General features: G+C 59.4%; 1 protein-coding gene across 11 annotated transcripts in view; it reads right to left on the minus strand.

The window, feature by feature from the left end:
* TIAM1 (TIAM Rac1 associated GEF 1) overlaps positions 1–14336 on the minus strand; it is a 204044-nt gene that overhangs the window by 175687 nt on the left and 14021 nt on the right. For 7 of the 11 annotated variants that reach the window (XM_071220529.1, XM_071220526.1, XM_071220525.1 and 4 more), the window contains exon 2: positions 5910–6049. The exons of 3 other annotated variants lie outside the window; for them this stretch is intronic. The gene's annotated coding sequence lies outside the window, so the exon portion shown is untranslated. Of the gene's footprint in view, positions 1–3350; positions 3797–5909; positions 6050–14336 lie in introns of all 11 variants that reach the window. One more of the 11 variants, XM_071220524.1, reaches the window with a different exon arrangement.

Genomic DNA, 14336 nt, shown 5'->3' on the forward strand with positions numbered 1-14336 from the left:
ATCCCTTAGCCAATGACACAGAGATTCCCCAGGAGGCCGCGTGCCCTCCTGGCCTCCCCGACGCCCGCGGACACCCGCTCCGATGGAGAGGTGAGGCAGGGACGGGACAGGAGGAGGAGGAACACCTTAGGGCTTCTTGGGCCGGTTCAGGAGGACCGTCGGCCCAAGGTTCCTGACAGAATGACTGGGCTGTCGCCCGCTCTATGTGGCCTTGTTCTCGGCCAATCAGATTTGCCGATAGAGACCAGCGTGTCCAGATGCTGAGAACCACGAATACCCAAACCCTTTGTGTTCTCTCTCGCTGTCCGGGGGTGAGGCCCAGATAGGCAGCTGGGCCCACGCCAGGTGCCGGGCGCTTCTGCAAGTCAGACTGACGCACAGAGGCCCCGGGGGTGAGCACGGCGCTCCCTGGCCACAGTGGGGGCGCCAGCCACAGCTGCAGCAGACTCCCACAGACTCGCACAAACGCAGGGCAAGCTGGTGCTTCCTGGCGGTCGGAGCGGGGTGTCACAGGCCGCTGTGCGTTCTTAAACTTGATTGTACATAATTGCTCATCTCTGACCTGTTCTCCAACCCTCCTGGGCCGGAACACGTTGCTAGGCAACCAGTGTTGCTCCAGATACTTTCTGGAAGCAAGTGAGGCAACAAGCTGGTGTCAGCTAAGTGAACACTAACCGCTACGGACAGGTCCCAACAACAGGAGGCCACCCGCCTCCCTGAAGGCCCGTCCCAGTCCTGCTGTGTCCCTTCCCAAGGCAGACACGCGTCCGCCGGGTCGTCCCTCGGCACACCGGCCCTGTCCTTCTGGAAGCCGAGTCTGGCAATTCCTCTAGTTCAACCTAGTAACTCAGAAGAGGCTGGCCCAGACTGAGAGACAGGAACGGTCTCCTCCACCGGGCCGGTGGCCACCATGCTGCACGTGGACAGCGCGCCTCTCACCCCGCCCACATGGCGCCAGAGACGCTTTCCGTGGAGTCTGCTGGGCGAGGCGGCCGCACTGATCTGCAAGCTCAGGAAAAAGGGTCGCCTCTATCCTTCTATTTCCGGCGATTCCAAACTCGCCCCGCTGTTTCGTGTGCGATACCCACCCGCCCCCACCGCCTCAAATGTGCAGAGCCACAGGGACTGAGTGCGTTTTTCCTGACTTGAGACCAGGAGCACCAGCGGGCATCGTAACGATGAGACCAGAACCACCAAGTGCGTGAGACAAGTTCACTGAGGGGAAAGAGGGCAGGCAGGGCTGCTGGCATCGCGGACTGTGGCGCTTTCCCGGGAAGCCACCAAAATCGAGCGACCGTCCACATCCCCAGCCTGGAGCACCTGGCCAAGGAGACGACTCGGCCCATGTCCGTTCACAGGTCACTTGCAGCCGGGAGGTTTAGAGTCTCGGCTGCAAGGCCACACGACAACGGCACAGGCAGCACATGCAAGTAAGGGACCGAGCTCGCCGAGAAAGAAGTGGTGAAGATCATTAGGCGAAGGGAGGACTCAAATGCAGCTCACGTGAGATTTCTGGGGTCGTGGAGCAGGTTCGAACGCCCTGCGCAATTACAACTTCCTATCGGCCAGAACTCAGTCCATCCGAAGTCACCGAGTCCCCAGGCACAGACTCGGCACGTGGCAAGTTCACAGCGGCCAAATGAAAACCGTCGCAAGGAGACAACGGACAGTGTATTGCCCACGTCCAGCTGAGTCCAATTAAAACACAACCAGCCTTCCTACTCGTCAGAAAGAAAGACAATGAATATAAACAGAACAGGAACGCACAACAGGGAGTGGTTTCTGCTCCATGCGCCACCGCCCTCAGAGGGAAGCACCAATTTGTTCGTGTCCAGTCGCGGGTCCAGCAACGTGTTTTCTCACTCAACGTCACGGTCTAGAAGCCAGTTTTAAACCGAGTCCTCTGGAGCATCCGACTCTCGGGCCCATCTGTCTGCAGGTTCAAAACGAAGTTCCTCAGGTAGCAGGGGTCGTCACTCTGCCTGGTCAGAGTTCACAGCCGTTCAGAGACCGTCAGATGGACAGCTCACTCCCCAGAACTCCCAAGCCATGCTGTAGGAGCCCAGGAGAGAGGACAGGGGGTTCAGCTCCACAGGTGTGTCCCAGGGGACTCCGCCCAGCACCGAGGGGGCTCCAGAAAGCAGGTGGCTGGCACCACGAGGGTAAGGCTCCAGTGGGAGTCCCGGAGGAGGGGTGTTCATCACGCACACGCACACACACACTCAGGGGCAAGTGAAATCCAGAAACAGCGGAGACTGGGTAAACATCAAGAGCCAACTGCTTGAGTGCATTCTGAAGCTCCCTGCTACCAACCGGGAGGAGAATGTCATTTCAGCAGGACAGAGAGTGTGAGCCTGCAGCCACTGAGGCAGGAGCAACAGAAGCAGGTGCGCAGACAGAACCGCGTGCATGCAACCTGAAGTCCACACTGCCCCAAGTCGGGGATCGCCGAGCCGGGCTGGCGTGTGCGTGTTACTTACAGGAGGCAGCTGCAGACTTCAGTTCTGAAGACCAGGGTCCTAATCTCAGGTCTACAACCAGACTTTAAGAAAGTCACTTTCTCTCTCTAGATATCAGCCATCTTGTCTATAATATGAGAGGGTTTGACAAAAGAAACTCTAAAATCTGTAACATGATTTATTCTTATGATTCCATTTGGTTAAAACTATGTTTATGGATGGATGGGTGGATGGAAGGATGGATGGGTGGAAGGAAGGAAGGACGGATGGATGGATGGATGGATGGGTGAGTGGAAGGATAGATGGACAGATAGATGGATGGAAGGATGGATGGATGGATAGAGGATGGATGGATGGATGGATGGATGGATGGAAGGATGGATGGATGGACGGATAGAGAATGGATAGATGGATGGATGGATGGATGGATGGATGGAAGGATGGATGGATGGATGGACGGATGGATAGAGAATGGATAGATAGATGGATGGATGGATGGATGGAAGGATGGATGGATGGACGGATAGAGAATGGATAGATGGATGGATGGATGGATGGATGGAAGGATGGATGGATGGGTAGATGGATGGATAGATGGAAGGAAAGATGGATGGGTGGATGGACAGATGGATGGGCGGGTGGAGGATGGATGGGTGGATGGATGGGTGGATGATGAATGGACAGACAGATGGATGGGTGGGTGGGTGGATGATGGATGGATGGGAGGCAGTGGTACTACTGAGCGGAACTGTAGAGACTTGTGACCAACTGTTAATTGCTGTGGGAATTTTGTGGGCCAGCTGACATCGTGTTGATCTCTTGGAATTGGCCCCGGTGGGAATATTCACACTATGAAAATTGGCAAACACCACAAATAGGGCCTTTACTCACCCCACGGAGTCAGTTCACAGAGCAGAGCTGGCTGCACAGAAGGAGAGAAAGCAGATGAGGGGCAGGGTGCACACAGTCCTCCGGGACGCACTCAGGACTTTCTCTCCCTGGAACATCACTGCTCAACTTGGCCTAAGTAGCGGGGACCTCTGGCCCCAAACTCAGCTCCAGCAGCATGCCCTCTCTTGGGGGGACGCCATCCCCGAACTCTGCCCTCAGTCTGTAGGAGAGCTGCCCGCCCTTGGTGCCTCCCACAGCATGCGCTCACAGGCGGCCCCTGCAGCACCGTGTGGCCCCTGCCCATGCAGCCGGTCCCGCTGGACCGTCGGCTCCCTCAGGACGGCAACGATGCACCTGGGTTCCCGGAGCTCGGGGCTGAACTGGCGCAGAGCCGGGTGCAGAGCCACCGTCTGGAAGAAGCCACTGAAGGAACGCAGCGGTGTCACCTGGGAGGCAGAGCAGATGGTTGCTGGAGAAAGGACTGTCCCCACAGGCCGCGCCTGCTCTCCCCTCACCGTCACTGGGCACTTACGCTTGCAAGCGCCCTCTCCCTCAGACCGCAGCCCAGCGAGCCGGGTGACCCACATGCCTCACAAAGCAGTGCAGCCTGTCACTGACCCACTTCCTCGTCTTTGCTGCTCAGGACACCGCTTGTCACCGGGAGTTGCACTTGGCAGTGAGGCATTATGTGTATCTGGCCGGGGTTCCCCAAGCGCGCTGACAGCGCCGGGTCTACCGCCCGGGCAACGCAAGGAGCTTTGAGCAAACGGCTTTGGCCTCCTCACCCGTGGCTCTCTGATCCACCCAGCGGAGACAGAGAATGCACCTAACAGCCGACCCTGCCCTGGGCCGGAGTAAAGGCAGGCTCCCAGCCCTGACCCCGACAACAGCCTAAGTCACTGCAAAGGGAGTGGTGCACAGCGGCCACCTCTGGAAGAAAGGAAAATGCCGGTCCTCTCGGCGGCCAGGACAAAGCCCGGCAGACTGGGAGGCTTAAACGACAGTAAGCCCTGACTGCCAGCTTAGAGGGCAAAGTGCAAGATCAGGTGTTGGCAGGGCCGGCCTCTGGTGCGCAGTTAATCGCCGCATCGCTGCGTCCCCATGCGGCCTTCCCTCAGCACCCACGCAGACAGAAGGGGCTCCCTAGCTCTCTCCCAGCGACAGCGGCCCATTGGGATAGGGACCCACGCTCTAGGCTGCATTTAACCCGAATTCTCTCCTTCCAGGCCCCATCTCCAGCTACAGCCCCCCAGGACTCAGAGCCACCTGGGCATGCGGCGTGTGGGGAGACTGTCCCAACGAGACAAGAGCATCTGCTGGGGGCCCGCACCTCCTGCAAGGAGGAGCCCAGGCTTCTGTTCTGGGGTGAACTGCCCCCCCATTCTCACATCAAAGTCCTGGCCCCCGATCCATCAGAGTGTGTGACCTGATTTGGAAATGGGGCCTTCGCAGATGTTGTCAGCTAAGATGAGGTCAAACTGAAGCGGGGTGGGTCCCTAGCCCAGGGCGACTGGTGTCCTTCTGAGGAGGGGAAGTTCGGACACAGCCAGGATCACAGGGAGGGCCAAGTGACTAGGAAGGAAAAGAGGTCAGGGGACAATTCTCGGGGGTCAGGGGACAATGTCCCAAGCCCAGAACACCAAAGACGATCGGCAAATTACAGGAGGTGGGAAAAGGGTGCAACAGACCCTCCTCCATAGCCTTCAGAAGGCGCCTGGCCTTGGACTCCAGCCCCCGAGCTGCGAGACAGTCGGCCTCCGCTATTTGGGCTGCCCAGTGTGTGGCCCCTGTCACGGTAGCCCCAGCCTCAGCGCATCCCCTGACCCAGTGCCCCCCGGGCAGGAAGAGAGCTTCCCCAGCCGGCGGACTGGGAGGGCACACAGGGCCGTGACCCGGAGCTGCGGGACCCTCTCACAGAGCCGGTCCCCTTCAGGACTCAGGCCCGGGGGGGCTCACAGGCCCACTGGCGGGGTTGCTGGGGAGGGGTTTCGGCTCAAGAGAAGTTAATATTACAGATGCCCCCCAAAGGGAGGAGGGGATGCTCTGTGGTAGGATTCTGATCCCCGGGGCTCCTTGGGGGCACGGATGGGGCCCCAGAACACAGATGCGTAACCGACAAGGCCGCCTGACAGACAGGTCCCCCTCCCGTGGGCCTGCAAGGCTGCCCCTCAGCAGCTAGCTCCGGAAACCACCCGGCATTAAACGCGATTACCTCCGGACGCACAGACTCGGCACGCTCGGGGAGGACGTCCACGCACCACAGCACGCACACGCGATCCAAACACGGGTGCGCCCGCGCTCGGCGAGAACACACGTGAAGGCGGACGAAGGCCCTGCGGGTGTGTTTTAAGGGCGCTGCCTTTTATCCTGGGTGACAGGTACGTGTGTGCTGCGCTTACGGAAGTCGGTGATACGTGGGCATCCCCGGCACCCCCACCTCTTGGGGCTGCATGTAAATCCAGCACAACCCCTGAGGGCCTCTCGGTTTCAGTGAGCCTGCCCCGCAGACCTGAGTGTGGGCTGCCTTCCCGGTGCGGCCCGGGCACACAGAGGACTCACCGTTCCAGACTCAGCCCCGGTGGGCCGGGTCCTCCCTGGGACGTGGGGAGGAGGACCGATCTCGCCTCCAGGAATGCACAATGTCAGCAGGAAGAGAGGGGCAAACACACCGACCTGTACCACAGGCACACGACCAACAGCTGAAGAGATAAAAAAAGGGGAGAGCACTTTGAAAGAGGAAGAGACCTTATCAAGCCAAGAATTTTAATAACGGCTCAATGAGAGCTGTCACTGGAAACGGACCGCTAAGGACAGAGAATCAGGTGCATGGGCCTTTTCAGAGTGCGGGCACAGCGATGCCCAGGCAAAGAGGCAGAAAACGCCAAGCGTTCTAGGGACGGCGCTGGCGTCCCACTGGGCTGCAATGCACGGTGTGCGCAGGCAAGTCACAAGTTTAGAAAAGAAACAAGAAAACCGGGAGACCCGGTAGGACGTGACGCCAGGCCGAGGCGCCCATGCTGGTCGGACGGGAACAGAGGGTTAGGCAAAGAGGGACTTGGCACACGGGAGATGAGCTTTAGACAGACGGACCCTGCAGCGTGGACGTGCCTGCAGCCGGGGCAGGGGCCGTGCAGACCTGCGGCCCAGCCGGGGCCGAAGCGTGGCGGGCACACCAGCAGGCTCCACAACGACCGTCCAGCGGAATTGGACGCTTTGTGGAAAGGGAGGGGTCTCCCATCTTCCGCAGCTTTGACAGGTCCCTAACGCACACCAGCCACTAAACCCTGGTGCCGGGTGTCCCTAGGACGCACCTGCTCCCCCCAGCCCCGTCTCCCTGCCACAGTGGTCCAGTCCAAGAAGCAGAGCGGGGAAGCCCCAGGGCCCAGCAAGAACCCCATCAGTGAGACCTCTTCCTCCCCGCGTGAACCGAGAAAGGACAGACGCCACAAACAGGTGGGGCCACGCCACCAGCCCACGTGCAGAGCGCCCGTTTTCCCTCTGCTCTCCTGCAGGAGAGAGGTTGGCAAACTGGTCCTGAAAAGGAACTCTGAAGAGTGCGGTGGAGGTGCGGTGTGCCTGAGGGATCTCCGGGGGTGCAAGAGGGTGTCCTTGCTCCTGGGGATGACACAGGGCAGAACTCGCACAACAAAGGGACACGCGGCCGCCACCGTCGTCACAGACGGACCCGTGTGCTGCAGGAGTGTGTGGTGACGGTGTGGGTGTGGGGGCACACGCGGAGAATGACAAGCCCACAGAGAAAAATGCGGGCGACTGGAGAGCTGGGGTAGAGGGGACGTGGAGGTTTCTTATTCTACGCTTGCAACTTTTCTGTAAGTTTGAAATGACATCAAAACAAACAGTTACAAAAAGGAGGAAGGTACTTGTATCCAATAAGTCCTTTAAAATCCGCAGCTAAGTGAAAAAAAGAGGCAAAGGGGGTGTTGGGAACGTGTAAGACGGGGAGGGAAAGACCGACACACAGACCTGCGGGCGTGCACACACGCATGCACACACATGTGCACACACACAGCGTCGTCTGTGTGTGACGTGTCTGCGGCGACACCTGGACACCGGACACACTGGTGGCTCTTCTGCAGGGGACGGGGTAGCTGGGGGACGGGGTGGGAGACCTTTCATTATGAACTAGCCCCCGTACTTCGAATTTCGAACCACGTGAACTTGTTTCCCATTCAAACACACTAAACAACACAGAACGCCCCGGACAGAAGGAACACAGTGCGGGCACACGGACTGGAGAAGCTGAGACCAGAGGAACACGGGAAGCGGGACCCAAGACGCAGGGCGACCTGGGGCAGCGACTAGGCCATGAGGGCGGAGACTTCCTCAAGGGCGTCAGTGTCCTCCTGAAGCAGCCCCCCCCAGCTCCCTCGTCCTCCACCACAGGAGGGCGGGGCAGGGCCATGATCTGTGCCCAGAGGGCGGCCTTCGAGAGCCCACCGTGCTGGCGCCCCTCCGGGACTTGCAGCCCCCAGCCCTGTGGGAACACGTCCCTCCTGCTTTGAAGCACAGCAAGTGGACTAAGAGAACCTTCTCTCCCACTCACGCAAAACAGGTGCTCTCACCAGCACCCACAACACCCACGGAGTGGCTTTCACCAGGAGCAAAGGCACTAGGTGGACGTGTGGGGCTGGCCGGCCAGATGCCCGGTCGCCAGCCGTTGGATGGAATGCAGTGGGACTGAGGCTCACAGAGCGAGGGCACGTGGTGGGCCTTGGACTTGGTTTCCCTGCCGCCCTCTTCCCCGTTCCACTGGGCTGCTCAGCTTTCGCTTGGCTCAGGGGAAACTTCCCGGCAGGGAATGCAATTACGGAAGCAGTGACTCAGAGCGCTCCTTCTAATAAGGTCGCCAAACCAGTCCACCAGGTGCCGTACCTCAGAGAGCCGTGGAGGGACAAGTGCGAGCCCGCACACCGAGGACCCACACCTGTCACCAGGGAACTGCCAGTGTGAGAAGCAGCCGATTTCTACTTCCTCCCCTCCGCCTCTTCCCTCCCCTCCGCCTCTTCCCTCCCCCTCCCAGCACCGCCACCCCACCCAACCGGAAAGCGGGGCAGCACCAGCGCTCAGGAGGCAGACGGACAGAACCATGGAGAAGGCACAGCCGGAGAAGACAGGCACTGGGATGCGAGACCAGCGTGCCAGGGGACGGGCGTCCTGTCCACGTGGGACGCCGCCTGAGATGCTTTCGCCCACATCACTTGTCCTTGGTCTCCTGGTGCGCCCTGTGTGCACCTGAGGACGCACCCCTCGCTCTCTCCCCACTCAGCTCCTCGAACCCTGGGCAGGGTCGGGGGAGAGGGCAATCCAGCCCTGGCTGCCCCCGTGTCCCTGCCTGGCAGCGTCTCCTCAGACGGGGGCAGTGGACGCTAAGGAAAGGCGATCAGCCCAGCAAGGAACAGCCACACTCAAACCCCCTCCTCAGGTGAGGGTGGCAAAGGTGCCTTGGCGGGAGCCCATTTGAAATGGGAGAAACACACTGTAAGAGGAAAAGAGAATGAAAGATCTCAGAGAGCCCAGGAGTCGGAGTCAGAACATCCCCTTGCTCAGACCCGCTGGGTCTCCGCTCATTTTACAGGTAAGAAACCCGGGCACCGGGAACAGGCCGAAATCACGACCACAGCACACCAGGCCCTCTCCCCTGGCCTGGCAGCTCCCGCTCTCACACACACGCAGGCTCGTGTACTCACTTTTTTTTTTTGCATCCTTCCATTTTCCTATTGTGGTAACGGAACACAAAAGGTACCACGTAACCGTTTTCAAACGCACAGCTCAGGTACATTAAGTGTGTTCGTGTTGGAAAGTCAACTGGAACACCATCCCCATTCAACAAGCTCGTCCGGCTTCCTGCCCCACCCTCGCCACCACGGCTGTCCTCTATGTCTGTGACCTTCAGTCGCCCGGAGGGAGCACCCGGTATTCCCCTCGTCACGGCCGACTTAGCTCAGTTGGCAGGGCGCCCTCCAGGTTCGCCCACGTGTCACAACTCCCTTCCTCTTTAGAGCTGAGCGATAGCCCACCACACACATGCGCCACGTCCTGCCGAGGTTCGCCCACCCGCCCCCCGGCCACTGTGAACGGCAACGGTGCTGGGACCGCGGTGCACAAGCATCCCTTCAAACCCCTGCTGTGGGAGCTCCGGGAGAAACCCCAGCAGCGGAGCTGCTGGACTACGTGGCGACTCCACTTCTAATTTGCAGAGAAGGTGCCTGTTCCTTTCTCAATTAGAGCACACTTACCCATAACTGTCATTAATAGGAGAGCAAGTTCTCTGTTTTACTCAGCTGACGTCTAAAACCACCACCCGCTGCGTGCCGGGCGTGGGTGGGTGGGTGGGTACCAGGGGCGCGGCCGGGCTGAGCTGCAGGCACAGCCGCCGTCTAGTCGGGGTCTGCGGGCGAGGGGCAGACGGGAGTCAGGCCCCGGGCACGTGTCTGTTGTGTCCCCGGGGAGAGTGCCACGTGGTGTCTTAGGACAGTGTGTCCACCCCCTGGGAAGACACAGCAGAGACGTCCAGACAGACGAGCGTGCCGCAGGAGCCAGACAGAACAGCGTGATGACTAAGTGACACAGCCGGGGACGGGGGAGGGGACACTTAGTCAAGACAGTGACTCCACTCAAGCCAAGCGGGAAGGGACAGAAAGACAAGAAAAGCGCGCGGGCAGCAGTCTGCCCAGCAGCCACTCCATGGGAGGCATCTCCGAGTGGCCACGAAGCGGGAGCAGTGTGTTCTGGCCTCATCCACGTCCCCCAAACGTGCCCCCCAGGTGTGCTGAAGCCCTAATCCCGGTACCTGTGAATGAGGCATCGTGGGAAGGAGCCTTTGCCGATGTCTCAAGACAAGCTGAGGCCACGCTGGCTGAGGGTGGCCCTGTTCCAGCTCTGGCTTTGTCTCTGTAAGGCAGGCGTTTGGAGACGAGGCAGATCCGGGGAAGGGCCATGAAGGTGGAGGCAGAGGCGGGGAGCCCCCCAGAGCTAGGAAGGAGCTAGGAAGAAGCAAGGCAGGAGCCCACCCCTCCAGAGGGCACACGACTTTCCCAAGCCTGCCTTTTGCACTCCTGCCCTCGCCCCACGACCCCGCCTGGGAGAGAATAAACTGGAGCTTTAAGGCACGGGGTCTGTAGTCCTCCCCGCAGCCCAAAGCCAACGTGAGGTGGGATGGGAAGTTCCCCGGACCACTGTCCCCCGGGAGCTGTCCTTGGGGTGGCGAGGGAGGGGAGACAGCCTGAAGTGGCATTTCGGACCAGACCTGGGCCCCGCCCATGGACCCGACTCTGCGGGAGGAGTGGGCGCCTGGGTTCAATGCGCCCCTGGAGGGGACAGGGGACTGGTCCAGCAGGGGCAGGTCCACACCGCCCTACAGAGGGCGACGGGGACACTCATTGACATCTGGGATGTGACCCGCTGCAGGCGGTTCAGCAAACCGGCTAAATGCCAGCACCTCACGCTGCCCCCGCCCCAGAAGGAACACACGCACTTCTTCCAGTGCAGCCCCCGCCCCAAGGGTGAGGGCGCCAGCCCCCGACTGTCCCAGGACACTGTTTCAGTCCTCTGGGACCATCTCTGACGCAGACCCTGGGGGATTCTGCAGGTCTGCCCCTGGGGTGCCCACTGCGCCCTAGGGTGCGCTGCCAGCGGCGCCTACAGCCCTGCACGGGTGACACAGAGGACAGCAGAGCCAGCCCGGCTCTCACAGCGTCTTCCAGCCCCGGGCCTGGGCATTCCAGCACCGGCACCCCACCTGACCTGTTAACACAAACACCCGAATCTGCGGGAGCGAGAACAGCGGGGCAACTCCTCGCAATAGTGACAGCCTCCCTGCCCAGCAGCCCCCAGGAAGAGGGGCGGGGTGAGGAGCCAGGGGTGGCGGCCAGGAAGAGGGGCGGGAAAACCAAGGAGCATCCTCTGCATCCCCAGTCCCAGCGCTGGCCTGCGCGTGGGGGGAATAACAAGAACGACAGTCAGAGGTGGCCCAGAAGACAGCTCACTCCCAGCAAGCTCCCAGGAGCCTGCAAAGCCGGCATGTGACCTCACCCCACACCCACCTGCAGGCCCCCCTCCTGCCCACAGGACGCATAGTTATTTCTCCATGGCAGGACCAGGGTGCCGGGGCAGGCCACAAGGGAGAAGAGCCCCTTCCTTCCCTGTACCCCCGACCCAGAACCAGCCCCCTGCGAAGCGCGGCCATCGAAGGAGCTCCTACTGGAAAGGTGACCTCCAACCCGGGGGCTGTGAGCAAGGACCCATCCCCCGCTCCCTGGGCACGTGATTGTTCCCCGCTGGGGCTGCCTTCAGGAGCACCACGGACTGGGCGGTGCAAAGGCCGGAACTGCGGTGTCGCAGCCCTGCAGGCTGGAAGTCAGAACGCGGTGTCGGCAGGGCTGGCTTCCCCCGAGGCCTCTCTGCTTGGCTTGCAGGTGGTCCCCTTCTCACGGCGTCCTCACAGTGCCTTTCCTCTGGGCAGCGCGTCCCCGCCGTCTCTGCACGTGTCCAAACTCCCTCTTTTTATGAGGAGGACACCAGGCAGACTGCAGCGGGATCCACTGGGGGCCTCACTGTAACTAAATTACCTCCTCAAAGACTCGTCTCTAAATACAGTCACCGTGTTTTGCCGTGTACAAGGCGTGTATAAGGCATGTACAAGGCGCACCCACGTTTTTGGCCCAAACTTTCAAGAAAAAAAAAATCTTTCATTTTAACTTTTTAATTCAACATTTTATTTATATTTAGGCACAAAACTGGCCCTCGTTGGTGTGTCTCAGCGGATTGAGCGCCGGCCTGAGAACCAAAGGGTCACTGGTTCGATTCCCAGTCAGGGCACATGCCTGGGTTGTGGGCCAGGTCCCCAGTAGGGGGTGCATGAGAGGCAACCACGCATTGATGTTTCTCTCCCTCTTTCTCCCTCCCTTCCCCTCTCTCTCTCTAAAGATAAATCTTTAATTTAAAAAACCTCATTATCGTATTCCAGAATATTATTTTGCAAATGGATATCGTTTTTGCTTTCTAGTTGCACTTTTAACACAAAAACATAAAGAATTAAAACATTTATATAGATACAGAATTACTACTACCATGTATAACACGCATCCTTATTTTTCCCCAAAAAATTTGGGCAAAAAAAGTGTGCATTATACACAGCAAAATACGGCACATTCTGCGTTACTGAGGGTAACAGGCTAGCCCCACCCCCACCCCCCAGCACAACTCTGCCCCCTAACGGTGACCTTTTTGGAAACCACTCACATCTCACAGCTGGCCCTGTGGGTGCAATCGGTTAAGAGGAGGACACAGAGGTGCAGTGGGTGCTGTGGGACCCCAGTGGCCTTGCTGGCCTTACACAGAAGCAGAGAGGGCTGGTGCGCCCACAAGCCAAGGAACACCAAGGACTGTGGCAGCCCCGCCTCTGAGACGGGAATGGAACAGTCTCCCAGGCGCCTTCAGGGGGGACAGGGCCCACCCAGCACCTTGATGCTGGTCTCTGGCTGTAGGACTATAACTGCGTGTTGTCCTGCGTGGCTCAGCATAGGGCACTTTGCTAGGACAGCCCTAGGAAACCGAGGCCTAAGAACCCCAGCGCAGTAACACGGAAGGTCTTGACCCCTGAGGGGACTTAGCTACATATATGGAGCCTCAATCGAAAGGGTCACCTTCTACCAAGGTCCAGAATTCGATTTACAACTCGCCAAGCAGAGCGATTACCACCTCTGTCTCTATAGACAGGCTCGGGGTCCTGCTGACGGTCACCAGCCACCCAAACATGGCCAGGTCATGCCCTGGGTCTCAGCTTTCCGCATGTGTATAGGGGACAATGACAACACAATCTAGTTCCGACTGAATCAAACGGGGTGGCCTTTATGAAGCACCACCTGCCGGGCAGAGAGCCCACACGTAGGAGGATCCGGCCGATGCTCGCAGCACTGTCACCCAGGCCGGCCTCCCGGTGCGTGACAGCACGGAGAACCCTGGGTGCAGCCTCCCCAGCCCCGGACCGATCACGCGCACCCCCAAGCTCACCCAAGTCCCAGGAAGAGTGGAGCGGAGAGGAACTATTCCAAAACCATTAAAACCCCAGGCTGGGCCCTGGCTGGGTGGTGGCTCAGTGGGTTGGAGCTTCGTCCCGGTCAGGGCCCATGCGAGAGTCGTCGGACGATGAGCGCATGAACAAGTGGAACAGCAAATAGATGTTTCTCTCAAAAAAATAATCAATAAATGGATTAATTAATTGAATTTTAGACAGAAAAACCCCAGGCTTATGCTGGTTCCTAGGGCGAGGGGGAAGCGTTCCTGAGAAAATCCAAATGGACAACCCATTTGGAACCCGGGCAGGTGGAACTACCTGGCTGAAACACTCTCCCCGGCAATGGGCACAAAGGAGGGCAGCCCCCGCCCACCGCCACGTGATAGCCTGCCACGGACACCCGGGTGTGCCCAAGAGGCACCGGGCTCGCGGCGCAGGATGCTCAGGGCCCTTCTATCCCTGCGCAGTTCCCCGCGCTCCGTCCCCGCCGCAGCCCTGAACCAGCCACAGAGGCCGGGGACCCACAACCGGAAAGGCAGGATGCTCCCCCTCGCTCACAATCAAGGTATTTAACCTGCAGGACTGAATTCTGAGGACAACGCCCAGTGCTCTTCAGATAACCTTCTCCAAGCGGGAAAACCTGGATGTTCCAGAGGACAGCACGTGAGGCTGGATGTGAAGGCAACGCTGGCTCTCCGCAAGGCAAACAGCTCTGCTGAAAGGCAGGGCAGCTCAGCATTCACTCTTCCGCAGCAGCACTCCTGAGGCTAGAAAGCTGTCTGTCTAATGAGCGTGTACAAGCATGTGCCATACACAGGTTCCATGCATGCACACACACGCACCATGCACCAGACACAGACAGGAGCTCGTCTGCCCTTCCCAAGGACCCCAGGACGCAGGTGAGCTGAATCATGCCCATTTCACAGAAGAGGAAACTAAGACCCTGACAG

This window comes from Desmodus rotundus, chromosome 2 (genome assembly GCF_022682495.2).
Source record: "Desmodus rotundus isolate HL8 chromosome 2, HLdesRot8A.1, whole genome shotgun sequence".
Classification (NCBI taxonomy): Eukaryota; Metazoa; Chordata; class Mammalia; order Chiroptera; family Phyllostomidae; genus Desmodus; species Desmodus rotundus.